Raw genomic sequence first — 24,698 nt, forward strand, 5'->3', positions numbered from 1 at the left:
CCTTGCACCACGTGCACCTAGTACTTGCGGTGTCTTCAGAAGGCTGCCTCATGAAAGGGTCCCGGTTAGTGATTCCGGGGGTGCTGCAACAAAGAGTAGTGGATCTAGCTCACCTCGCCCATCAAGGAATCGTCAAGACCAAGTCTAGCCAGGTCTGGTTTCCAAATCTTGATGGCATCGTGGAAAAAACTGTCCATCACTGCCCACTATGTCAAACAGCTGGCCTAGGTGAACCACCCGCCTCAGTCATCACTGAGGACATACCATCCTGCCCTTGGAAAAGAGCAATTGCTGATTTTGGAAGTCTCTCGGATGGGAGGCACATGTTGGTGGTCATAGACTATTTCCCAAAGTACCTGGAGGTTGAATCTTAGGCTCAACTACAGCAAATAAGACGATCCCACTTCGATTATAGCCACCCATGGGCTTTTGAAGAAATTGCGCACTGACAATGGCCCTCCCTTCTCTAGTCATGAGTTCTCAGAACATTTGCAGACCAGGAGCATTCAGCACCACAAGGTCACCCCGCGCTGGTGACAAGTCAGTGGAGAGGCTGAGCATTCATGCGCACTTTAAACAAGGTACTACAGATTGCACTGGCTAATGGGCAAAACACGGAGTGTGCACTGTACACCTTCCTGAGGGAATACCGACTCACACCCCACTCCACAACTCAATTCCGCCCGGGGATCTCTCTGCGTGAACAGGACCGCGGGTGATTTCATCTCTCATGTAGAACAGTTGTCAGACCTACAGGAACACACAGCAGGCACACTGCGACAGCGTCAATCTAAAAACGATCAGGTATACTGGACCCCTGAGGGTCAAGCCAAAGGATTTCGCAGTTGGTGATTTGGTCATGGTAAAGACTCAGAAGTCCAGAAGCAAAGTCATACTCCCGTTCGAGTTTGAACCTTGGTGGATCCAAGCTGTGAAGGGACCAGGATCACAGCCCAGAAGGCTGGAGAGACTGTCACCTGGAATGTATCCTACTTCAAACGGTACCTGGCTGTTGCAAACGCCGGTGTGAGTGCATCCCTAGGAACCACGGATAGTGAATCTGGACATGATGGTGTCAATGACCCTCTTGAAGCCCTCGGGGTGGATGCTCTTTCCCTGCAACCGGTGTCATGAGACATGATGAAGCCACAAAGATGACCGATTGTCCTCCAGCGGAGCCAAGTCCTCATGTGAAACCTTAAAATCTGAATCTCTCATTTTCTTAATTTAGCTGTGCTTCATTCATACCCACCTTTGATCTGTTTTCAGCCTGATTCTGTCCCTGACGCTACCTGCATAAACATTAGGTCACAAAGCTAAAGTTGAGACATTGTAGGCTGCGTAAACATGCAGAGTCAGCGTGCTCAAAGGTTTTCAGGCAATAGGTAATCCTTAAGTAAAGTCTACTCAGAATAGCACATTTTGTTGTTCAGCCTTAAAACGTAGAAATTGCACAAAACACCGAGGCTGTCAGATTCTTGCCTCTGCTCATTTTTGTGTTCTTTCCAAAGTTCTATTTACCTCTGGGCGTTCCTTGTTAGTCATCTTCCCTATAAAAACCCATGTAGCTATTGTTCAAGTGTGCTCCTTTCCTTGAGTAACTCCATGGTGCTCGTTGGATGGAGACCCATTCTGAATGCTTAATAAATTACCTATGGTTTGTACTTCGCTCCACTGTTGATTCCTCCTTACTTGATAAGAACCCGTGGCGAAGTGGTGATCCCTGCACCAGCAGTTTATTAATTAATCTGCTCCACAAATTGGCGCTCAAACGTGGGTCTCCATCAAGCGCTTGCAGTCGGACCAGGGCAGGAGATCAGGTTGGTAAGATGAACTTCGCTGAGGAAGCGCCCCACCTGATGAGATTAGTGTTGCTCGTGGTCCAAGGTGATCTTCCTGGCGGCTGCTAGCCTTGACTGGGGCCTTCGGTTGGTGATTTTCTTTGGATCAGGGAGGATCGACAGGTGGGAGGTGAAGACTACGCATGAGGTAAATCTGTATTGAACCGGTTCATTTGTTCATTTGGTTAGGATTTGTTTGGTATTTGCTTGACTTGATATTCGTCTTGACTTGGTATTTGTTTGGTAATCCGTTCGGAATTGGTACTCCGTTCGGAATCTGTTTGGAATTTTGAAACCTAGGATCAGTTTGGTATTTTGAAACTTAGACTCTGTTTTGGAACTTGCTATTTGTTTTTGACTAACATTTTTTCTTACAGGTAATGTGAGAATATTTTTTATTTTTCTCTGTTTATAAGTTTTTTTTAAATCTTATATAACATGCCTGTGATTAGCACCCTTTGGAAATTTTGTTGTTGCTGCTGCGATAAGCAGAGCATTTTGGAAGCAAGTTAGCTGGCGCCACCAGAAGGTATGCCAAATTTAGAGATGTACATCAAATACGGTATTTGTTCCATCATGTATAAATTCATTTTGGAACAAATATACAAAAGGGGATCCCCCAGTTATAATGGCCATTAGAGGGAACCATGGACCCTCACAAACTCGAGTATTTAGAGAATCAATTGTTTTTGAAGAAAGTTAGGCCGGCTATGTTTGACAGTTTGTGTATGTGGAGACAAGAAGTGAGGGAGTGGCAGCTCAAGGCAGAGAAGGTACAAAAGAAACAGGAAAGGAAAACAGAGTATAAGAAGTATAAGGAATTGAAGGATAAGGAAGTTCAGGAGAAAAAGTAATGTTTAGATAAGGAGCATAGATTATTAATATCTAAGGAATATATAGTTAGACCAATTGTAGCAGTTTAGGTCCACCAAGAAGATGTGAATAGGTTGTTGATAGAATGACCCCCACCCCCATATGTACCTTTAACACCTCTTCCCCCTGCACCATTGAATGTTGTTCCCCTTGTACCCCCGGTTCCATCTCCTTTGCCTGCGGTTGTTCAACCCCTTATTTTTCAACCAGTACCGGTACACTCTTTACCCTTTCCAACTCAGGCCACTGCACCCCCATCCCAAGCCTCTGCGCCTCCACCTCAGGCCATTGCACTTCAAATGTCTAATGATTCTGTACTTTCTGCATCTTATCTAACCCCTCGAGTTCTTCACTCTACTGTACCTCAGTTTCGTCAGGATGCGATAAGATTGATGGTATTAAAATGGTTAAGTGATTTTGAAATAGAAGTAGAAGACATGATAAACCAGATTCAGGATTTTTTTCTGAAGGTGAGCTTCTTTGTCTTATAAATAAGCTCTCTCATCAACTTATGGTTCAATGGGAGATGACTACAGGGCGAAATGGCCCGGATGATGTTAGAGCAATTAATAGACAGTGTCAGATAGGGGCCTTCCCTGTAGATAGAATTAATTATGCTATTGCAATGATAATTGGATAATTTAATGAACTCTTTTCCTCTCCTTGAATAAAGAAACCTATGGGGGAAGCTGCGCCACAGTTCATTCCTGGAAGAGGGAATGAGGATAATGATGACCCAAATAGTCCTAATGCTAGAGCCCATTTTTTATACAATTGGATATATACTCCCTGGAAGAGGATGGATGTACTTACTTTAAAAGCATCCTTACCAGACATAAGGAAAAATCCTAGAGGATTTTATGATCATGTATAGGCAGCCATTTATTCCTGTATCATGACTTTAGCGCATATCGATATTTTTTTGGGGGGTATGATCCTGCCACCAGATATGTGGCGACTTACCTGGAAACAGGATTATGCTGTTGATTTGGGAGGAGATTGCACTGCCATTATAGCAGCTGATAGAGATCGGAAACTTGGTCAGAAACCTAGTCAGCTCATTCTGGATCTACCATGGTAACATACTTACTTATATAAAAACGATGGTTCCAGCTTGGAAAATAGAGTGGACACTACTTACTGCTTGTAAACAAACGGGGAGAGGCCGTCCCCGATTTCTTTACTCGCTTTGAGGAAGTTTCCTCTAATGTACGTAATAGCCCTATTTTGCCTGTCCTTAAAAGGGGGGATGAAATACAGGATACAAGTTTATCAATTTATGATTGATTTGAGAAAAAAGTAACAAGATAGTAGTCCCTCAATAGCCTGTTGTTTCTCAGGTAAAGTTAATACACCTATGGGATTTTCTGACATCCCCGTTCAAAGCCCTATTTCACAACAACTGAATGTTAGTACAAGGGTCTCCAACATTTTCTGTGACAAAAGTTACTAGTAATGTAAAATGAGCACCCCATTCAAGAGTATCAGCAGTGATCACATTGGTGCATTATGCAGGGTTTTCAGCAGTAATGAAGAAAAAAAAAGCAAGGCTTTGACAATTTAAACTGAAGAGCTGCATGTGTAGTGCATGCAAACCATAGCTACAATACCCTTTGCACCAAGCTATAAAAATGAGTAATAAACATCTCCAACTGAAATAATAGTTTTAATTTCATTTTTAAAATGTTACCTATTTTCTCTGTAGGCATCAGTTTATGAGTTGTGAAAATATAAAAGAGATGTTGTTTTGAATGCCAGAGTTTTATTTTTTAAAATACAGGTTGGACCGTACACTGGTAAGGTACTCGGAGACATAGCAATACAGCAGAAGGTTTGAAACAAGTTACAGTGAAATCATTGCATCACTTAGTATCCTTGGGACATAAAGTATCTCTTTTTCAATAACAGTATTATAAACAGAAGATTACCTATTTCGGTCCCTCGTGTCAAAGTGGGGGTGAGACGATACAACAACATAGGATATAATTGGTGCAGAACTTGCAGAAACCACTGACTCAATCTAATATCTATGCGTTTATTACCAAATTTTTCATAAATTGCAAACCCCCTGCTTGCCTGAACATTAAAGCACGTATGCATGCCGTTTTCTTTGGACTAATCCTTGTGAAGCTGTCTTTTTGCAATTTATAAATGCTTTATGTAATGCTCCTGCTTTAGGTAAAACTTGATTATTACAAATTTTTGCATGTAATGGTTGCAACTTGGCACGGTCCCATATAAGAAGGAATAGGTCATGTGCATATTTCTCCTCCACATTGGACCCCACTGCGATAAAGCAATCTGAAGTGTATATTTAAGGTCACAATTTGAACAATTATAGTACCACATTTAGTGGATATCTAAAAAATTATTCAGACCCAGCACCTGACCAGTGCGATAGTAACAGGGTACGAGTTGATACTTTTTGCTCCAAAACATCACTCTGAAATGCTGTAACATTTTGAATCCACCCACTGTACTACCCCTCTTGGAGTCCCAACAAGATGAGAAGCATGATTGCATATTTTATTACTGAGAAGGAGACTAAGGGACGGGTAGACCTGACAGATACCCCTATATCTGATCCACCACGGGAACTGTCTGTGGATGGTGCATGTTACAAACTACCTGATGGCTCTAGTACAGCGGCTTATACAGTTACTCCCTTGAAATCTGTGGCTGAGTTATGTAAAATACAATAAATGTCAACGCAATTTGTGAAGCTGACAGCTTGACTAGAGCTTGTGAATTAAGTAAAGATTTGACTGTAAATATCAATATATATACCTTTGGAGATGCCCCCTCATTCGGATGACTTTGAAGAGAAAAAAAAAAAAGAGAGGTTTTATTTTATTTTGCATGGTGATAAGATACAGTATGGGGAGTGAACAGTAAAGATACTGGATACCTTGATGTTGCCAAAAAGAGCTGCTATTGTTAAATATTTTGTCTACAAGAAAATTATAGATGAGGTAATACAGGGAAATACTTTTGCCAATGAAACGGCTAAACGATCAGCCTATTTAGAGTATAGTTTAATGTATATTGTAGGGACAGTTAGATGGACACCAGAAATGACTATGTTTAATCAAACTCTAGATTTCATTAGGGAAGTACAGGAAGAAGCTACGGAGGAACAGAAGGAACAACGTAAAAAATATAGGTGCCAGGATGCAACAGGATGTTGGATAGATCTGTCAGAAAAGCAAAGATGAATGCTTCCAAATTATTATGTGAATGCTATTGTTATCATGGCCCACAGTTCAGGTAATATCAGTGCTAAAGGAATAGTGGCCATGTCAGATCATGTTTGGTTCAATAATGTGATTCCCAGGGTGGCAGAGTTCTATGTCAAGAAGTGCATGATGTGCCATACTTAAAGCACAGGAAAAGGTACCCCATTTCAACAGGATATTTTGCACCCCCAGATCTGCCCTTTGAAGGTCCTGCAACCAGTTGAGGTGGTTATGGGGAGATCAGCAAATGTATAGGGTGTACCAAGATCAAGGACAATCTGACATTGAATTTACCATTCTTGTTGATTACTGTGTTGACTAAAGATCTGCATTTGATCCATTCACAGGTTAAGGCCAGTCTCTCTCCCAGTCTTAAAGGTCCAGGTCACAAGCTGAGGCCTAGAGACGGTGTCTTTAACCAACAGTTTCAGAGGCCAGTGCAAGTTCTCTTCGCCACCCAGACTGCTGTTAAGCGCACAGGGCACAGGCCCCAGCTCCATGCCATTGATGTGGAGAAGTAAGCGCCACTCCCTTTGCCATATGATCAGTGGATAACAAGAGGAATACCTGAATATGATCAGATCTCTCAGCATGTGCCTTTTGGAGATGCTGATCATTTTTAAAATGGTGAAGTAGTGTCATTGGAATAATAACTTGCTGCCATCATGCCTGACCCAGATGAACAGATTCTGTTTGAACATCCTGACATTGTTCAGCCCTGATACAAAGTGTGGCCAAAGGCCAAAAAGAACTATAGACTTTGATTGAAGAAACTATCTCTGGAGAGATGGCAACCCATGGTCAAGACCGCCAACGTCCGGACCAGTACATAAGCTTGCAAGTGAGGCTTTGAAGCAAAAGACACTTGGGACTTAATGCTCTCTGATAGTGTAGTGAGGAAATTTCGGGAGAATTGAGACTACATTGCTCTGTTTCTGGCTGATCGTTACGCTACTCTTTGTTACCTTGGCAATCAAACAACAAATACTACAGTAAGAGGAAGGAAGGTTAAGAAACATACAGGTTGGATATAAAAGATCAGTATAGGGAATAGTGTTAGGTGTTTTTCTGAAATAGGTATTTGTATATAGATTACATTGAAATAGGTAGAGTTGTCTGTCATTAAGGCCATTTAGGAAGGTGCCCGCTAAAAGCCGACAGTTTTGGATTAGAAAGAGAAAAATAGGGATATTTGTATGTTTTCTATTGTTAGTATTGGGATTTTTCTTTGGGTCTATTTTTGAGGCTTAAAACATATTACCCTGTTCATAGCCTAGTGCCCCCTACTTCTACCGCATCTGAACATTATCACTTCACCTTGTCCTCTCTTAAGGATTCACACTGTCAAATACATAAAACGCCCTTAATGTTAATTGAGCCACACAAAAGCTTCATCAAATAACTGCAGAATTACACCAGGAAAAAGGAACATGGATTTGGTCAGAATGGTTTTGAGGTATTGTTTCTGCTTGGGGCTGGACATAATTAAAGGGAATAGTGATTATAGGAGCCATCTTTCTCACTTGCTGTTGCTGCATTCAGCATGCCCCTGTGACATGTACAGCTTATATAGCTACCTGTAACAGTATAAAGCCTTCCCCAATTAATGTTCATGAATTAAGTAGAGAAATGATGATACAACTTGAAATTGATGAAATAATGAAAATGTATATATGTACCTTCCTTATGTATTCAGCACAGCTGAAAAGGAAGGACTGTGAAACCTTAAAATCTGAATCTCTCATTTTCTTAATTTCGCTGTGCTTCATTCATACTCACCTTTGATCTGTTTTCAGCCTGATTCTGTCCCTGACGCTACCTGCATAAACATTAGGTCACAAAGCTAAACATGCAGAGTCAGCGTGCTCAAAGGTTTTCAGGCAATAGTTAATCCTTAAGTAAAGTCTACTCAGAATAGCACATTTTGTTGTTCAGCCTTTAAACGTAGAAATTGCACAAAACACCAAGGCTGTCAGATTCTTGCCTTAGCTCATTTGTGTGTTCTTTCCAAAGTTCTATTTACCTCTGGGCATTCCTTGTTTGTCATCTTCCCTATAAAAACCCATGTAGCTATTGTTCAAGTGTGCTCCTTTCCTTGAGTAACTCCATGGTGCTCGTTGGATGGAGACCCATTCTGAATGCTTAATAAATTACCTAAGGTTTGTACTTTGCTCCACTGTTGATTCCTCCTTACTTGATCAGAACCCGTGGCGAAGTGGTGATCCCTGCACCAGCAGGTTATTAATTAATCTGCTCCACACTCAGCGTGATCTTGTCGCCTGTCCGTGTCCACTAGCGATCCAGGGTGGTGATGTCCAGAATGATGGTGATCGTCACGGAACTGGGAGGTACCATCTTCAACCCCGTTCCCTGAGGTCTTCTCATCTGAAAGACTTTGTGCTGCTCTTAAGTAGTGCAAAGTGAAATTGTTTCTCTCTCTCTCTCTCTCACTCACTCACTCACTCTCCATCATTTTTATTCTGTGCGCCCGTCAGTTGTTGCTGCATTTGTTTTTGTTTATAATAAAGGAGGAATGTTATGTTGGTGGACTGTTCCACAAGTGACATGATTTGAGGAGTCCTCCCTGTGTGAACCCTCCCACATGCAGGAAGTTGGTTCTGTCAATCAGGGGCGGGGGCAAAGGAAATAAAGTGACCCGGGGATGGAACTCATGATCTTTTTGGCTACAAGCAACTATCGTGTGCGTGTCTTCATTACACGGCCCCAGACCCCCGCCAGGCCTGTTTTATTCCCCAGCACCACAACACCGTCTACACCAGCATATAAGGAAATTGGATGCATGGAGGCGTGTTAGACTGTGACCGGTCTCTATTCAATTGACAGCAGCATTTTATGGGGTCATTTTCATTTTACCTAGTTATGTTTAAATGTGGTCATTTAAATATCTGTACCAAAGTGAATTGAACCTGAATTTGAGTTCCGCACACTGTCACTTTACTTGCACACCACCTATTTTACATAGCCCACCAGCAGTTTGGGAGGGAGCTCATAAGGTGCGAGCGCGTCTTGGTGGCAGTGTGTTTAATCACTTATAGAGAACACATTCCACTATGCTATTTTCTTTACAGGCCACAGGTTGGAGAAGGCAGCAATCTACTTGTTCTGCTATGCTGCCTTCTCTCTGCCTCTTTGGGCATATAAGGAAGTCGGATGTGCAGCAGACGCACCAAAGGCAATCCCAACTTCGCCCGTCTGGTGCCAGGTATGCTGCTTCTACAACGAGCAACCAGTTGATCTACTCTTCAAACGCATTACACATGAAGAGGGAAACCATACACTGTTTCCATGCTTGGTCACCTGGGGTGAGATCATTATAGTGCATCCAGTGTGGCTTTACATCTGCTACTGACTTCCCTTTTGCGCTTGTATACCCCATTTCTGACAAGCAATGCTTATCGCTCAAACTGTGGGCCATTAACGGCCACGCTCTGGCTCACCACTATGCGGAGTTAAATAATTTAAATGAAAACTGTCTACCTCAAGTTATATTTTTACTGAAACATAGCTCAGCCCTGATATCAATACTGAAGCCCTTTTGGCGCTGCCCCCAAGCTATAACGTCATTAGATGTGATAGATCCACAGGCAAAATGGGTGGTTTAGCGATCATTTATAACTCCACTGTAAGCTATAACCTGGTCTCCTGCCCCTTCAAGGCTTTGAATATGCTTTATTTCATATTACAGTGAGCAGAAATGTCACCCTTTCGGGTCTTCTAATTTACAGGCCTCCCCATGCCCACCCAAAGCCTTTAGAACCGCTTTGGTCAATCAAGTGGCTTCATTAGGGCTGTTTTGATCTAATTTTACCATCATATGTGAACTAAATCTCCATCAACCTAATAATGCTGGAGTCCATGAATTGCTAGATGATCTGGCATCACTGCAGATGGGTCAGTTAGTGGAAGGCCCTATACACCGGGCGGGTCACGTTTAGATTTGATTTTCTCAAACCTTCCAACTTTTCAGGTGGCTCCTCCTAGACCTTTGACCTGGACAGATCACTATCTGATTTCTATGTCTCTCCAAGTAATTGGTCATAAACCCACGACCTCTAGTATTTCTACAGCTAAAAGGCCATACCACAAACTGAATATGATAGAATTTGGCAGTTACATCTTTACCAATTTCCCTCAGGTACACCCAAATGTAGACTGCACTGAAGCAGAGATGAAGGCTTGGGTCACTTCAGCCCTTGACAAGTTTATACCTTCTTGCCAGGTTAAGGCCAGGAGCATGCCCTCTTCTCCCTAGTTGAATGAAACGCTGGTCGTGGGAAAAAAAACGTTGCAAGGCACTTGAGCGCACCTAGAGAAATTCCTGTGACACTGGGGCAAAGCCGCCTTACATGAATGAACTGAAAACATATCTTAAATTGATCAGGAAAACCAGAGCTCAGTTCTTTTCCACTAAAATTTTAAACAGTCAGAACCCTATGAATTTTTTCCATTGTCAATAACCTAACTAAATCAGCTACTACTAAGCCTCTGGAGGACTACAATGACCACTTCAATAAAATTGAACGATAATGGAAGCAACACCGTTGCCAGCACTCAATGAACTGCCTCTTTTTGACTTGCTTTATTTATCAACTCTATGCACCTCAGTAAAATCTGGCTTCCCTAATGATCCCCTTACACCTGACAATTTTAAAACTGGATGAGGCTGCTCTTCTGTTTTTTTGTGTTTTTTTTTTTTTAGATTGACAATCTTTCGTTCTCCTTGAACATTGGTCCCCAGGCCTGGATGCAAGCAAAAGTGATTCTTCTGGAAAAAAACTGTCTGCTGATCCTACTAGCCCTGAAACCTATTGCCCCCATTTTCCTACTCCCTTTTGTTTTTGCTAAAGTGGTGAAAAACACATCAATAAACTCCTGGCAAAGTTCTTAGAAGCCTACCACATTCAGGACATTTCCCAAAATGATTTCCGGTTCCAACATAGCTCAGAATTTGCTCTCTTGGCAGTAACCGAGTCGCTTCGCAGAATGGTGAATGAAGGCCCTCATTCTTTTAGACTGTAGTGCAGCCTTTGATACCATTTCACATAAGGTACATTTACAACACCTTTGCGATATCGGCATACGTGGTAAGGCTCTTTCCTGGTTCACCTCTTTCCTCAGCCTCGGAGTATGGGAACTCTCAGGACTCCTCCTTGAGTCACACTTTATTCAATATATAAATCGGACCTCTGGCAGAGATTGTGAAGTATTTGAGGGTCTGGACTGTCTCATACACAGACGATACCCAACTTATCTCCTTCTCAGCTGACTCCTCAAAAGACATCATTAATTTTGAGAGCTATATGGGATCAGTGGCTGGTTGGATGGAAGACAATTGTTTAAAATTAAACTCCACTAAAACGGAGATCCAGCTGTTCAGTAAGCACACTCAATTGTGGGGAGATGTTGGGTGGTCGGACAGCCTAAGCCCACTCCCTCACCTAAATCATCTGTTAAAAAAAAAAAACCTAGGCATCTGGTTTGAGATACAAGTGGCCTCTCTGGTCAGCACCTTTTTTAGCCTTTTGAGAGCACTGAAACCCATTATTAGCCTATTTCAACCTCACATTAGTCTGATGATTATTTAATTCCTCATTCTCTCTCACCTGGGCTATTGTAACATCCAGTATTTCGATAGCAAGAAATCTTAAAGAGGCTACATTCTGTCTAATATGTGGTGGACAGATTAATGTTTTCCATCCCTAAATTCTGTTTTAGTGGGGGGCTTCTTTATAGGCTCCATTGGCTTCCTAATGAGATACTTATTCAATTTAAAGCCCTCAGTACAGCAAATAAGATTATTAATTCATAAAGTGCTCCCATTCTTTCTGATTTAATGCACCCTATCTCCCAAAGAGAGTGCTCCGCTCGGTCGAACTAAACCTGGTGGTTACTCTATGGTTCCAAAGGAAACAACTCCGTGGCTGGTCCTTTCGAGTTTTAGTCCCGGCCCTATGGAGTAGTTTGCCCCTCAAGCTAAGGAATATCCACAGCCATCTCGATCTTAGGAAATAGCTCAAAACATGGCTCGTCACCTATTAAGCTCTTTGGTATCCTCCTTCCTCTTCTCTCTTAGGTGGATTATACTTCTTATCAGTGGGTAACACTGGGGAAACCCCATTGGTGGGGCAGCTATGCACTTTATACATTTTATTAACATAACATGTTCCAAAAGAGCTTGTGCACATGTATTTGGAAGGCCATGGTATTTTTTTCAATGGAGTACTAGTTTCGAGGTTGCTTGTAGAAAGCAGGCTTTTAATCAGGCAACAACTTTAGTCATTCGTCCTTACAAGGAATAGCAATTCTTGGGAGATTGCCTGTAGCTGATTAAATTATTCAAAGAAGCAGGAGAATGTGACACCCAAAGCAGACCATGTATTGGAGATTTTCACTGACAGAGCTTCAGCATTTGTTAGCTGCTGGAGCACTAATCAGGGAGGAGTTCAGCCAGGTGCAAGCTCAGTACCCTGTACTTGTGGGACTTCAGAAGGAAGCCCAGGAACCAATCATCAAGAGTAGTTGGAAGGTATTATGTTGACTGGGAAGATGGGCTGCTTTATAGGGAGTATGTGAATTCTGAGCCAGGAGCTAGCAAGAGGCTAGAGACTCTCCTAGTCCACAAGATGCCACTGGCCCATAGTGTCCTTAATGGCATAGGGGAACACCCAGGATAGTTGGCACTCTGTACTATTGGTCAGGGATGCACAAAGTTTCCATAGAACCTGCCCTACTTGCAAAATAAGTGGTAAGCCAAGAGGTAAGAGCAAGGAACTGTCAGAACCACTGCCAGTTGAAGGAGTTCTTTTGATGGGGGTAAGAATTGACAATGCTGTTCCATTTGATGCCCCACTCTGCCTCATACAACAATTATTTCATGCTAGTTGAGTATCATGCCACAAGGTTCTTCGTTAATGTAGTTGTGCTCCCTAGAGGTACTGCTTAAAAGGCACTTCTAAAGATATTGAAATGTTGTATTTTCTAAAGAGCGATTTCTGACTGGGGAGAAAACATTTCCTTCCAATACATGAGATGTGGTGCAAGCTAGCGCGCCCTACTACCTCAACAGTATATCACCTGCGAACCAGCAGATTGTGAAAAGGTTTCATAAAGTCCCTTAAGAGCATGATGAGAACCGCAAAAGGAAGTGGGATCTTCTCTTGCCAGGTTTCTTTACTAATCTACAGAGAAATCCACAGAAGGGGGTTTGGTTCAGTCCATTCAATCTTCTGTTTGGGCACCCGGTGTGAGGCTCACTTACCTTAATCAGACATGGGTGGTAAGAAACTTCAGAGCCACCTGAAGAGGAGGTGACTCTTAAGTGATTGGCCTCATGAAGTTGACTATGCAATACAGGAGTCAGGCAAAGAAAAGTCTTCAAGTAAGCCAAAAGCTGATGAAATGATGTGACCAGAAAGCAATACTACTGGTTACCAGGAGGTCAGGAGAGTTAAAGACAATTTAGCCAAGATATTTTGAGATAAGTGGTGTCAGCCATACAAGGTAGTGCAGTACGTTTCTAAAGTGAACTACATGGTAGACAAATGGCACAAGGGAGCATAAGAGTGTGTTCCATGTGAACAGGCTTAAGCTATGCCTCCAGAAATACTTCACAGTGAACTTCGCGGGGAAGACAGAAGAGGTTGAGGAAGACAGTGAGCCACAGCATGAAGAGGGGAAGGTTGATTCAGTGGCAAAGGTACACTTGCTAGAAAGCCTGGCGTAGAGCCAATTTTTGAGTTTTCAAATCATCAAAGAACCACCTCTGTGCATCATGACTCCTAGCCATATTAACTTTCCTCTGACGGGCAAAGGTGTTACTGGCATCTTTCAGCCAGGATCTAATGTTTTCTTCACTTAGATTAATAGCGTTCTGGTGTATATGTACGGTGGATTGCAACAAGTTACAGAAGGCACTGATATTAATTTGGTTCCAAGCCCGTGTCATCAGACTCGTTTTGACAGACGTTTTAGTTCCGATCAAGTTGTTGAAGGAAAAGTTCAAGAAAAGATGATCGGACCAAGTGCAGGGGTATACCGTCAAATTGGACACTGTGAGATTGTTGGTCCAAATTTGGTCAAGAATATGACCTTTCATATAAGTGGGCGTAGTCACATGTTGTGTGAAATTTAGCCCAATGAGGAGGTCGGTCATTTCTGCTCAGTGTGGGCCGCCCAATTCGTTATTGGCCCAAAAGTTACCTTTGATATCTGTGAGCCATCGACAGCAGACCTACACTGTTTCTCCCTAAACATAATCTAATAATCACAAACGTCCTTTCGGGACAAGCTGACAATTTTTAACAAAAAGTAAAAAAAATTCACACCTCTACCACTTGTAACTCCACAAAAAAGTGGCCTCCTACAATACTAATTTTCCAATATTTGGTAATACATAATCTTTTTGCATGCACCTATAACCTTTTCCTGGTCTTACTATTTGGTTAATTCGGTTTCTCCTGTGTATCCTAATAATTAGAGACCATAGGATTACAAAACTTGTAAAAAGAACAACTTTATTGAAGCCTGTATCTTGTGAGGTGTTTTTATTTATAAAAAGGAAAATGCTACTTACCAGTATGCATCTGTTCTTGGCATGTAGAGCTGCAGAATTATATACTTGTGCATAGATCACCATCTGGTGTTGGGCTCAGATGTTTGCACTTTGTTTTTGTATTGGAAGAAGTTATTTGTAATCACGAGATAGGTGACTCCTCCTTAGGATGATAGTGCGCATGGGCATCGATTTCATCCTCAGATTGTTTTTTGACATAAAGGGCGATGATGGAGTTTGTGAGAAACAGAAAGAGATGTCCATGTGTGATGTATCTAAGTAAGATAGCACCGCAAAAGATAAAGGTACCCAGGGAGGCGGGTGGGCGTATATAATTCTGCAGCTCTACATGCCAAGAACAGATGCATACAGGTAAGTAGCATTTTCCGTTCGTGGCTTTTGAGCTGCAGGATATATACTTGTGCATAGACTGTACAGCAGTACCCTCCCTAGCACTGGCCACCTATATCTGTTGCAGTGCTTTATAAAAGTGTACAGCCTGGCCCACACTAGCCTGTTGTTTTGCCTGCACATCTACACAATAGAGTTTTGTGAAAGTGTGCGGTGTAGACCATGTTGCTGCTTTACAAATGTCATCTATGGGAATGTTCCCTAAGAATGCCATAGAAGCCCCTAGTTTGAGTGTGGAATGCGCTCTAGGGGGAATGGATAATGTACGCTTTGCTTTTTGGTAGCATATCTGGATGCATTTAACAATACACCTGGCAATTCCAGCTTTTGATATAGGATTGCCTTTATGTGGTGGCGGTAAAGATACAAAAAGTGGTTTAGTTTTCCTGAAAGTTTTCGTCCTTTCAATATATTAAAGGATAGCTCTTTTGACGTCAAGCGTATGAAGAGCCCGTTCTGCTACTGAGTCTAGTTGAGGAAAAAAGACTGGTAGTTCAACAGACTGGTTAAGGTGGAAATCAGAAACGACTTTTGGTAAGAATTTATGGTTTATCCTAAGAACCACTTTGTTGTGATGTATTTGTAAAAATGGTTCTTGTATGGTTAATGCCTCGAGTTCACTAACTCTTCTTAGAGATGTGATTGCCATAAGGAAAGCTACTTTTCATGTGAGAAATTGTAGCTCACATTTATGTAAAGGTTTAAATGGGGGACCCATGAGCCTGGTAAGGACAATGTTTAGATTCCACACAGGAGAGGGTGGAACTCTGGGAGGAATTATTCTTTTAAGGCCTTCCATGAATGCTTTTATGGCAAGTACCCTAAACAATGACAAGTGTTGTCTGTTCTGTAGGTAAGCAACTATGGCAGCAAGATGTAATTGTATAGATGTGATTGCCAGATTACATTTTTGTAGATGCCGGAGGTAACAAATAATGTTTTGAATTGAAGCATCTAGTGGATTAATTGTGTTGTTATTGCAGTAGATCACAAATATTTTCCATTTAGCTGCATAGCATGCTCTAGTGGTAGGACGTCTAGCCTTTTTAAGATGTGACTTGGTGAGGTTTATTGTGAATCCTAAGTTGTGCAGCAGCTGGATTGCTTTGTGTGTATGGTACACACAATCGCTGTGTGACTTGGCTGTTATGAGCCAGTCATCGAGGTAAGGAAACACATGAACATGTTGTCTACGCAAGTGAGCTGCTACTACTGCGAGACATTTTGTGAAGACTCTGCGTGCTGTAGTCACTCCGAATGGGAGCACTTTGAACTAGTAGTGCTGACCGTCCACTATAAACCGTAGATATTTCCTGTGAGCAGGGTGAATAGGAATGTGAAAGTAGGCATCCTTGAGATCTAGAGTGGCAAGGAAATCGCCTTGTTGGAGCAATGGGAGGACCTGTTGGAGAGTGACCATGGGAAAGTGGTCGGATTGTATGTACAGGTTTAACGTTCTGAGGTCTAATATTGGCCTGAGAGTACCGTCCTTTTTTGGGATGAGGAAGTAAAGGGAGTAAACCCCTGTGCCTTGATGGTGTATGGGAACCGGTTCTATTGCGTGATTTTGCAACAGAGAAAGAATCTCTTGTTTTCGAAGCGCAAGATGTTCTGTGGACATCGGACTTTGTTTGGGTGGTATGTGTGGAGGAGTAGAGGTGAGTTCCAGGCAGTAACCATACTGGATGATTTGTGTCACCCACCTGTCTGTGGTGATGGAATTCCAGACAGATAGGAACTGTGATAGTCCCCCGACCGGAGTGGAATGGTCTGGGGGAAGTGGAGGGAAGTCACTGTTTTGTGCTAGGGGAGGTGCGGGTGTTATTACCACGGCCTCCTTTGTTATTTTCTCTGTAACCCCCTCTGAAATATCCTCTGTTAGAGGAAGTTTGAGTGGGGCTTTTGTAGGAAGAAGTGTTGTCTGTTCCAGTGTTCTTGGAGGCGCCCCTATAAAAGGAGCGACGAAAGGAAGCTCTAGTTGTTGGTGACTGTAAGGCCCCCATGGATTTAGCTGTTTCAGTGTCTTTCTTCATCTTCTCTAAAGATGTATCTACCGTAGGTCCAAACAAGTGTTCTTGATCAAAAGGCCGATTAAGAATTTGCGACTGTACCTCATATTTAAAGCCAGATATGCGTAGCCATGCGTGCCTGCGCAGTAAAACACTTGTGTTAACGGCACGAGATGCTGTGTCCGCTGCATCAAGAGCACATTTGATACAGGGGAACTGCTGCTAAACTAAATCACAGTGCAGCTCCCGCTACGTGGGAACCGCTGCTAAACTGCACCGAGAGGGGATGACTACTGCTCCCACACTGCTTTGCTGCCACATTTGCGCCAGGAGGCGCTGCCGCCATTCTACTGCGCCCAGAGGCGCATAAATCACAGTGCGGCTCCCGCTACGCGGGACGCGCGCCGTGCGAAGCCCAGGCCAAAGGCGGGCCTGTCTGAGCCCGTCCGAGGCTGAAGGAGGCTGGGCTGGGCTGGGCCACGTTATTTGGCCCCGGCAAGAGCAATCAACATTGTCTTGTCCCCTCATCTTTGGATATCCGGTGTTAAGGTACTGTGAAGCAGCTTACTGCCCATTGTTATTAGTTATTGTTTGTTGGGTCCACAATTGTGTAATTGGGCTACTACATGACTTTGTGTTACAAAATGAGCAAACTAAAAGGTGTAGCCTGGACCCTGGACGCATTTATTGTAAGGGCTGAATCACTTCTAACTCATGAAATCCATCTGACTGAAAGACGGTTGTCTTTGGACCCTGCCACGTTACAATCTCGTTTGTCGCTGGGTGGTTCTGCTAATGTCAACACAACTTGTCCGAACACACCAAACATATCACCAGCAAGACCGGACTTTGTTTCCCCTAACCCACTTTTACCATTTGGGAACTCCCCTAAGGTGTCTGTTTCAGATGTACCCTGTATTAACACTAGGGGTAATGCTGCCAAGGCACAAAGGAACATTACATCAAGTGTTCAATCTACTAAAAAAAAAGCATGTTGCCTCTGCCAAACCCAATTCTAAAAACGTTAAAGGCCGCCAACCTGTTGGGAGCCCAAACATTGTCGTGGTTGCCATCACAAATTCAGTAGCGACCTAGACAGATAGTACTTTTGAATTCATGTGCAATGAGGCCAACATAGGTGTTGCGGGGGGAGCCACACAAACAGGGTTTGCAACGGAAGCTCTTGAGACTATGTTGGTTACCCTCAAGGTTGTGATTGATAAAAACTTTGAACTACTGTGGGGGAAATTTAACCAATTGGACCGTATCGTGGACAACTTAAGCGGTGGGAGGTTGAACAAAGTTCTTGATGAAGTGGGACGAGGGAACACTATATCATCAGTGGCTAACAAATATGGGCCTGTTACACAATTGATGGGTGCTGCTTCCCCCCCCAGGTTACCCCCTTCGTCGTCAATCCCAGTGTTTCCCGTTGTAATCAAAACAACTTGCCTATGTCAAATCCTATTGTCGCGCAGAGGGGAAGCTTAGGCACATTTCAAACATGTAATCCAAATGATCTCAACGTGACACTAGGTAGTGTGAATTGTAACCTGCCTCAGCAGGGAACTATTGTGGCTGACCCAAACAATGGTGCTGCAGACCACCTTAGAGACACACATTCAAGTCCTAACACAGATGTGCTGAGCCTGCCACCAGCCTCTAGTCCTTATGTGTTAGTATTGGCTGGCGTTCCCAACCTTGCTGTGGGACAGAGGGAATCCTGGTCAGACCTCCGCAATAAATCTGCAGATTGGCTACGTGAACATAAAGGCGTCCACCCCTCTTCAATGAATGAAATTATCATGGCTAGGAGAGTAGGGTGGGTTGGCCACTCGCATAAGAACATCAACGGTGACTGCATTGTCCTTAATTTTCGTAGACCGCACACGGTTCGTCATTTACTTAGTACTCAAGAGCAATCTTTTTCACAACATACCGACATCTGCACACTCCCCTTAGGTTATCTTTATAAACCACCAGTTATATCATTTAGGGATGCTCACGTAATACCCTTGGTAGCCAATAGGTTCCATGCCCTTTCCAACTTGGACGCTCAGGATTGACAACCACTGATGTTGATGAATTTACAGGTCCATACGGAGGATCATTCAGATATCGTACTCCCATCCTCTAATGATAAATCAGCTCCAACTTTGGTAAACATGGGAGCTAACCTGAGCGTCCTAAGCTGGAACGTGGCGGGACTTCAACCCAGGCTTGGCGAACAAGATTGGTTGCGTATAGTAAAGGAACAAGACGGAGTCATGTTCCAGGAGACCTGGGCCACGGACGATCTTCATATCGAAGGGTTCCATTGTTTTAGTGTAGTAGCCCCCAGCCCTAAATTGGGAAGACCATCAGGGGGGCTATTCATTGGGATTAACGTGGCTGCTGGCAGCAGTTTTAAGGTTCTTCCAACTAATAGTAGAAACTATCAAGTTGTCTTTTTTAAAAGGAGGGTTTGTCTAGATTTGGTAAACTTTTATAACAATGATTTTTATTCCGTTCCTAACAGGAACTTCATTGGGCTTTTTGATTTTATTTCTAACTTAGATAGTCAGCGAAACATGGAGGGACCTACTGGGATTCTCTTGGGAGGAGATTTTAATGCTGCAATCAATGGCGTGGCGCATGGCGAAGGAACAAGTAGTTCTGGGCCCTCGTCCCATAGGGAGCAGAGTTAAACTTGTTTTTAAAATCAAACAACCTGACTAATGTTATGGATTTGGTGAGCAGCCCTAATACCACTAATAAAAAATTACCAACATTTAGGGGAAGGGGTTGCTCGTCAACCATTGATTTTTATTTTTATTTCTCCCTGCCTTGAAGATCAACTAATGGCCGCTGAAGTAATTGCAACGGATTATGGGGATCATAACCCCATTAAAATAGTGTTGAGCTCTGCACCCCGGCCTGCATTTTCCTTCAAATCGGGGCAAAAAAATCTCATGCCCTCAACTGATAATTTGAGACTAGTTTGGAAGGGCGTTGATAGTGGCGAACTTTTTAAAACATTAGTTAGAGGCAATATGCACCTTATCAATTCCTGCTCGTCACTACAGATTGTACACACTGAGGTAGTTCAGGATTTTTCTAAACTGTGCCTAGCTATTAAAACACTCCTGTCGAAACCTGCCTCCTTGGCAGAAAACAATTCTAGATGGTTTGACCGTGAGTGTACATTGGCCAATAGGAATCTTCGTAGGGCACCGTCACTTAACCCGAGGTGTGTCACAGACGTACAATCGGCAAGGAGGGAATATAACATAGTAATCCGGAAAAGGAAGGGAACCCTCTTAAACGAACGCTGGGAAACCCTATCCCAGGCCGCAAGTACAAAAAAGGGTGATATTTTTTGGTCCGCAGTAAGGGAGCTTCGATCGATGGGCCAGTTATTAACTCCCATTAGTTGCAATATTTCAAGCGAGACCTGGGAAAATCATTTCTCAAAAATGTATGCTACCCCGCAACCACAGCTTGACCAATTTGATTATGGCCCTTTCACCACCATTGAGCTAACCATTTCTGATATAGAAGAGGCTATCCAACAGAGCATTGGGAACAAAGCACCTGGCCCAGATGGGTTACCAATTGATCTAATAAAATGGAAACCAGACTTTTGGGCCCCGCTACTTTTAAATGTTTTTAATAGCTTAACTCATGCTACGTTACCAGACACATGGTCTAAGAGTCTCATAGTCCCAATTTTTAAAAAAGGAGATCGGTCCCAGCCTAGTAACTATAGGCCGATCTCATTAATTGATAATACCTTAAAAATATTGGGAAGAGTCCTGTATAATAAAATCTTAACCTGGACAGAGGAAAATAGCATCTTAGAGCACTGTCAGCTAGGCTTCCGTAGCAAGGTGGGCACCAACGAGCAATGTCTCAATCTTAACTTGGTTATTGGGAAATACACCATTGCACTGAAGTCTCCGGTCTATATGGCCTTTATGGACCTGTCCTCAGCGTTTGACCTTGTCAATAGGTCGAAGCTTTGGGCAATTCTTTTGGCATATGGCTTGGACGAACCTCTGGTACATTTCCTAGCACACCTCCATAAAGACCTTTAGGCGCAGGTGCGGATCGGCATGGGTGGCGAGGTTTCGGGGGCCATCAAGGTAGGAAGGGGGGTCAGACAGGGTTGTGTCTTGGCCCCCCTCCTCTTTATTATTTATATTAATGGGCTGAACAATCTGCTTAAAACTTCGACCCATGACGTCCCCATGATTAATGGTAAAACTCTCCCCGTGCTATTATACGCAGATGATGCGGTCCTTATATTCCCTGCGTAATTTAGTACGGATGTTTGTTGAGTACATGGATAGCTTGGACCTATGTGTCAATTTTAATCATTCATTTTTAATGTCCTGTGGTCCTGGGAAGCGACAGTTAAGTTCTATCGTAGTGGGTAGCCAGAAATTGACAAGCACATGTACATTTCCCTATCTTGGTTTGATCTTTGCTGCGAACGGCTCCTGGACTGAGCATCTTGCTCACTCCAGGAGCAAGTTCTCAAAGGCCACCAATTCAATCCTTAGTCTTCCCCGTCCAAAGACCACCGGTGCTATACCAGCCATTAAAAAAAAAATAATAATTACAGTGTGTCCCTGTGGCCACCTATGGGGCTGAGATTTGGGGTATCGTAAATTGTTCCTGCATCCAGCAGGAAGAAAATAGGTTTTGTAGGAAACTTTTGGGCATCCCAATCTCTACCCCACAATACATTTGCCACAGAGAACTCAACCTTAATTTTATATCGGATTTTATATGTGCCCGTCCTGCCCTTTTTTGGCTATCGGTATGGAAGAACCAGGCTGCCTCCCTCACCAGAGAGATTATTAATGATTGGCTTATGTGTGACAAAGGGATGGAAATTCCTTGGTTGAGTGGAGTATACCAAAGCCTGTGCAGTGTTAATAAAGAAAGTATTTTCTTAAATCCAAATATAGCCGATACCGTACCAAAAAAGGAGCATTGAGATGCTCTTTACTTTTTATATAACTCAGAAAGGATTGGTCTGGAATCCAAGAAATCTTCTGTTCTTAGTTACATGTCCATTAACAGCACTATCATTCCCTGCCTATATATCTCACCCTACGCATGAGCCACTGGGAAAGGAGCCTATTATTCCGCCTTAGAGCAGGAACTGTTAGATTTGCATTGTGCTTTCCTCTCGGCTATCATCACAATCTTGATCATGTACCATGCCCTTGTGATGGGGTGAGTGGCCAATCAATTTTACATTTTTTATTTTTTTGTAAGAATTATATAAAATATACAAAGTGGCTTTTAAATCCATGTTTTAAAAAGGGAAGACCTATTAGTCCGGATAATTCTTATACATGCTTATTTTCCCTGGCTGATGAAGAGCGGACCCTTCGCATAAGCACCTTTTTGAGAATTGCCACCAGAGCACGTAAGACTATGCCCGATCCCTGAGTCTTTACCCTGACTATCTCTTTGTAATTGCTAGCTGATATATCGTTTTACTAACAGTAAATTATCTATTTATTACCAATGAAGTTCTTTTTTTTAATATGTCATTAAATTTACCAATCGCTATAGTTCTATTATTATAAATATTTGATTACCGTGTACTGTCAATCCTCCATTTTGCTATTCATTTTTGTTACGATGTTGTGCTTTTATGGGTATTAAGTTACCCGAATAAAGTTTATGAACTGAACTGAACTGACAGAGGTGTTTGTAATTAGTTTTTCCTCTTGTATGAGGTCGTTAGCTTTAGACCTATATTGTTCTGGAAGATGTTGCATGAGTGTCTCAAGCTCATCATAATGTGCCCTATCATACCTGGCCAACAAAGCTTGGGCATTGGCAATGCGCCAGAAATTTGCGCCTGTCACGCAACCCCTTTACCAGATGCGTCCAATAATTTTGATTTTTTATCTGGAGGAGGGGCATCTGTTGTTTGGGAATTTGCCAGTTTACGGGCATTTGACACTACCAGAGAATCTAAAGGTAGCTGTCCCTTGATATAAGCTTGATCATTTGGAGCTGGTTTATATTTTTTATCAATTCTGGGGTTGAGAATACTAGCCCTAACAGGGTCTTTAAACACATCAGGGGCATGTTTAATTATACCTTTTAACATAAGTGAATTACTTGTTGACTTTTGTGAATGTGTAAAAGTCTAATCAAAAATCTTCCTCCAAAGGGTCTGAGTGTAATTCTACCCCGTGATATTTGGCTGCTCTATTTATGAGCTGCGCAAAACCTATGTTGTCGTCTAGAGGGGATGGTTCAGATGGGTATGAGTCAGGCTCAGGTATATGCGAGATATTATTATAATAATCCCAAGGGTCAGGTGGTGGGATACTGTGGATATCATCATCTTCATCCCCTTGTGGGTCTACATCCCCATTCCCACCCCCAAAGTCATCTTCATCATCTTGTGGTGCAGGTGAAGAAGGAAGCAGTGGATAGTGTACTGGAGAAAGTGGTATAGTTGGAAGATTTGGAGGGTCTGAAAGGTGAAGTTGCTATGTCTTTCTTCTTTAAGGGTATCTCAGGTGCCTCTGAGGTGTCCAGTTTCCTCTTTTTAGGTGGTATTGTTATGACATGACCGGTAACTGGGTCAATCTGTAGAGTTTTTTGTTTCGGATCCGAGGGATCTGGTTGAAACAGTTCCTTTGAGCTATTGTCCTTCTCTGGCACTGCCGACTTTGGTTCCGAGTGGTGCTTTGGTTTAGGCTCTGTAGCTTTAAGAGGGGTCTTGATCTCTTTATGCTTTGCTGGAGTTTTCAAGTCCGAAACCTTTTTCAGCTCTGAAGCTTTATGGAGTTTTTTCGGTTCCGAGGGCTTGTCCTCAGTGTGTTTTGGTGCTGAATCGCTCAGCATCGAAGCAGTCTTCGGTGTCAATAGAACAGGGCGTGGCACGGTCTGTGGTTTTGGTGTTTCTTTCGGTGCCGGAGATGTTTTTCGGTACCGCTATGTGGCTGGCTCGATCCAGAGCCACCTGAAGGCTTGTCTCTGGACTTCGGAGCTGAGCCCAAGGGAGGGGCATCTGAAGTATTATCGCAGTGACCTGAGCCCGAAGGTGTCATCGGACCCTTATCTTTTGTTTTAGATGGGGCAGGGGTCTGGATCTGGGTACTCACGATCCGTTGACCTAGAGCAACCGTCTGATCCTCGGCATCTGACTCGTCGGCCTAGGAGACACCGATGTCTTCATCCTCCGGTTCTTGTTCTTCTGGAACATCGGGCCTGCATCGAAGATGTCGTCCGGCGCCGAGGTAGTTGATCGAGACATTATGTGACGTTGAGCCGGACGATCACGTATGGTCTTCTTTGGTCTGAAGGAAGCACAGGCCTCGCAGTCTTTGTCCTCGTGTTCTGGAGAGAGGCAAAGGTTACAGACCTCGTGGAGATCAGTGTGTGGGAATTTAGCACCACACAGGGGGTATTTTTTAAATGGAGTTCTTTCCATTGACTGCAGGGCCTGCTGGCGCAGACAGGCCCAACGGCCCGTGTCGACAACTGTAATCGAAGGTCTTGATGAATCTTTGGATGCGTGTCGATGGGGAACGCAATCGAAACAATACCGTTGAGTGGTGAGGGATTGCGCGTCGAAGGGGGATCAAGTACGACACCGACCCAGCGCGCAGCAATTTACATCCGAACCCGATAGCGGAAACAACTATCTGAGGATGAGTCGATGCCCATGCGCACTATCGGCCTAAGGAGGAGTTACCTATCTCGTGACTACAAATAACTTCCAATACAAAAACAA

The sequence above is a fragment of the Triturus cristatus genome, chromosome 1_2 (genome assembly GCF_964204655.1).
Source record: "Triturus cristatus chromosome 1_2, aTriCri1.1, whole genome shotgun sequence".
Classification (NCBI taxonomy): Eukaryota; Metazoa; Chordata; class Amphibia; order Caudata; family Salamandridae; genus Triturus; species Triturus cristatus.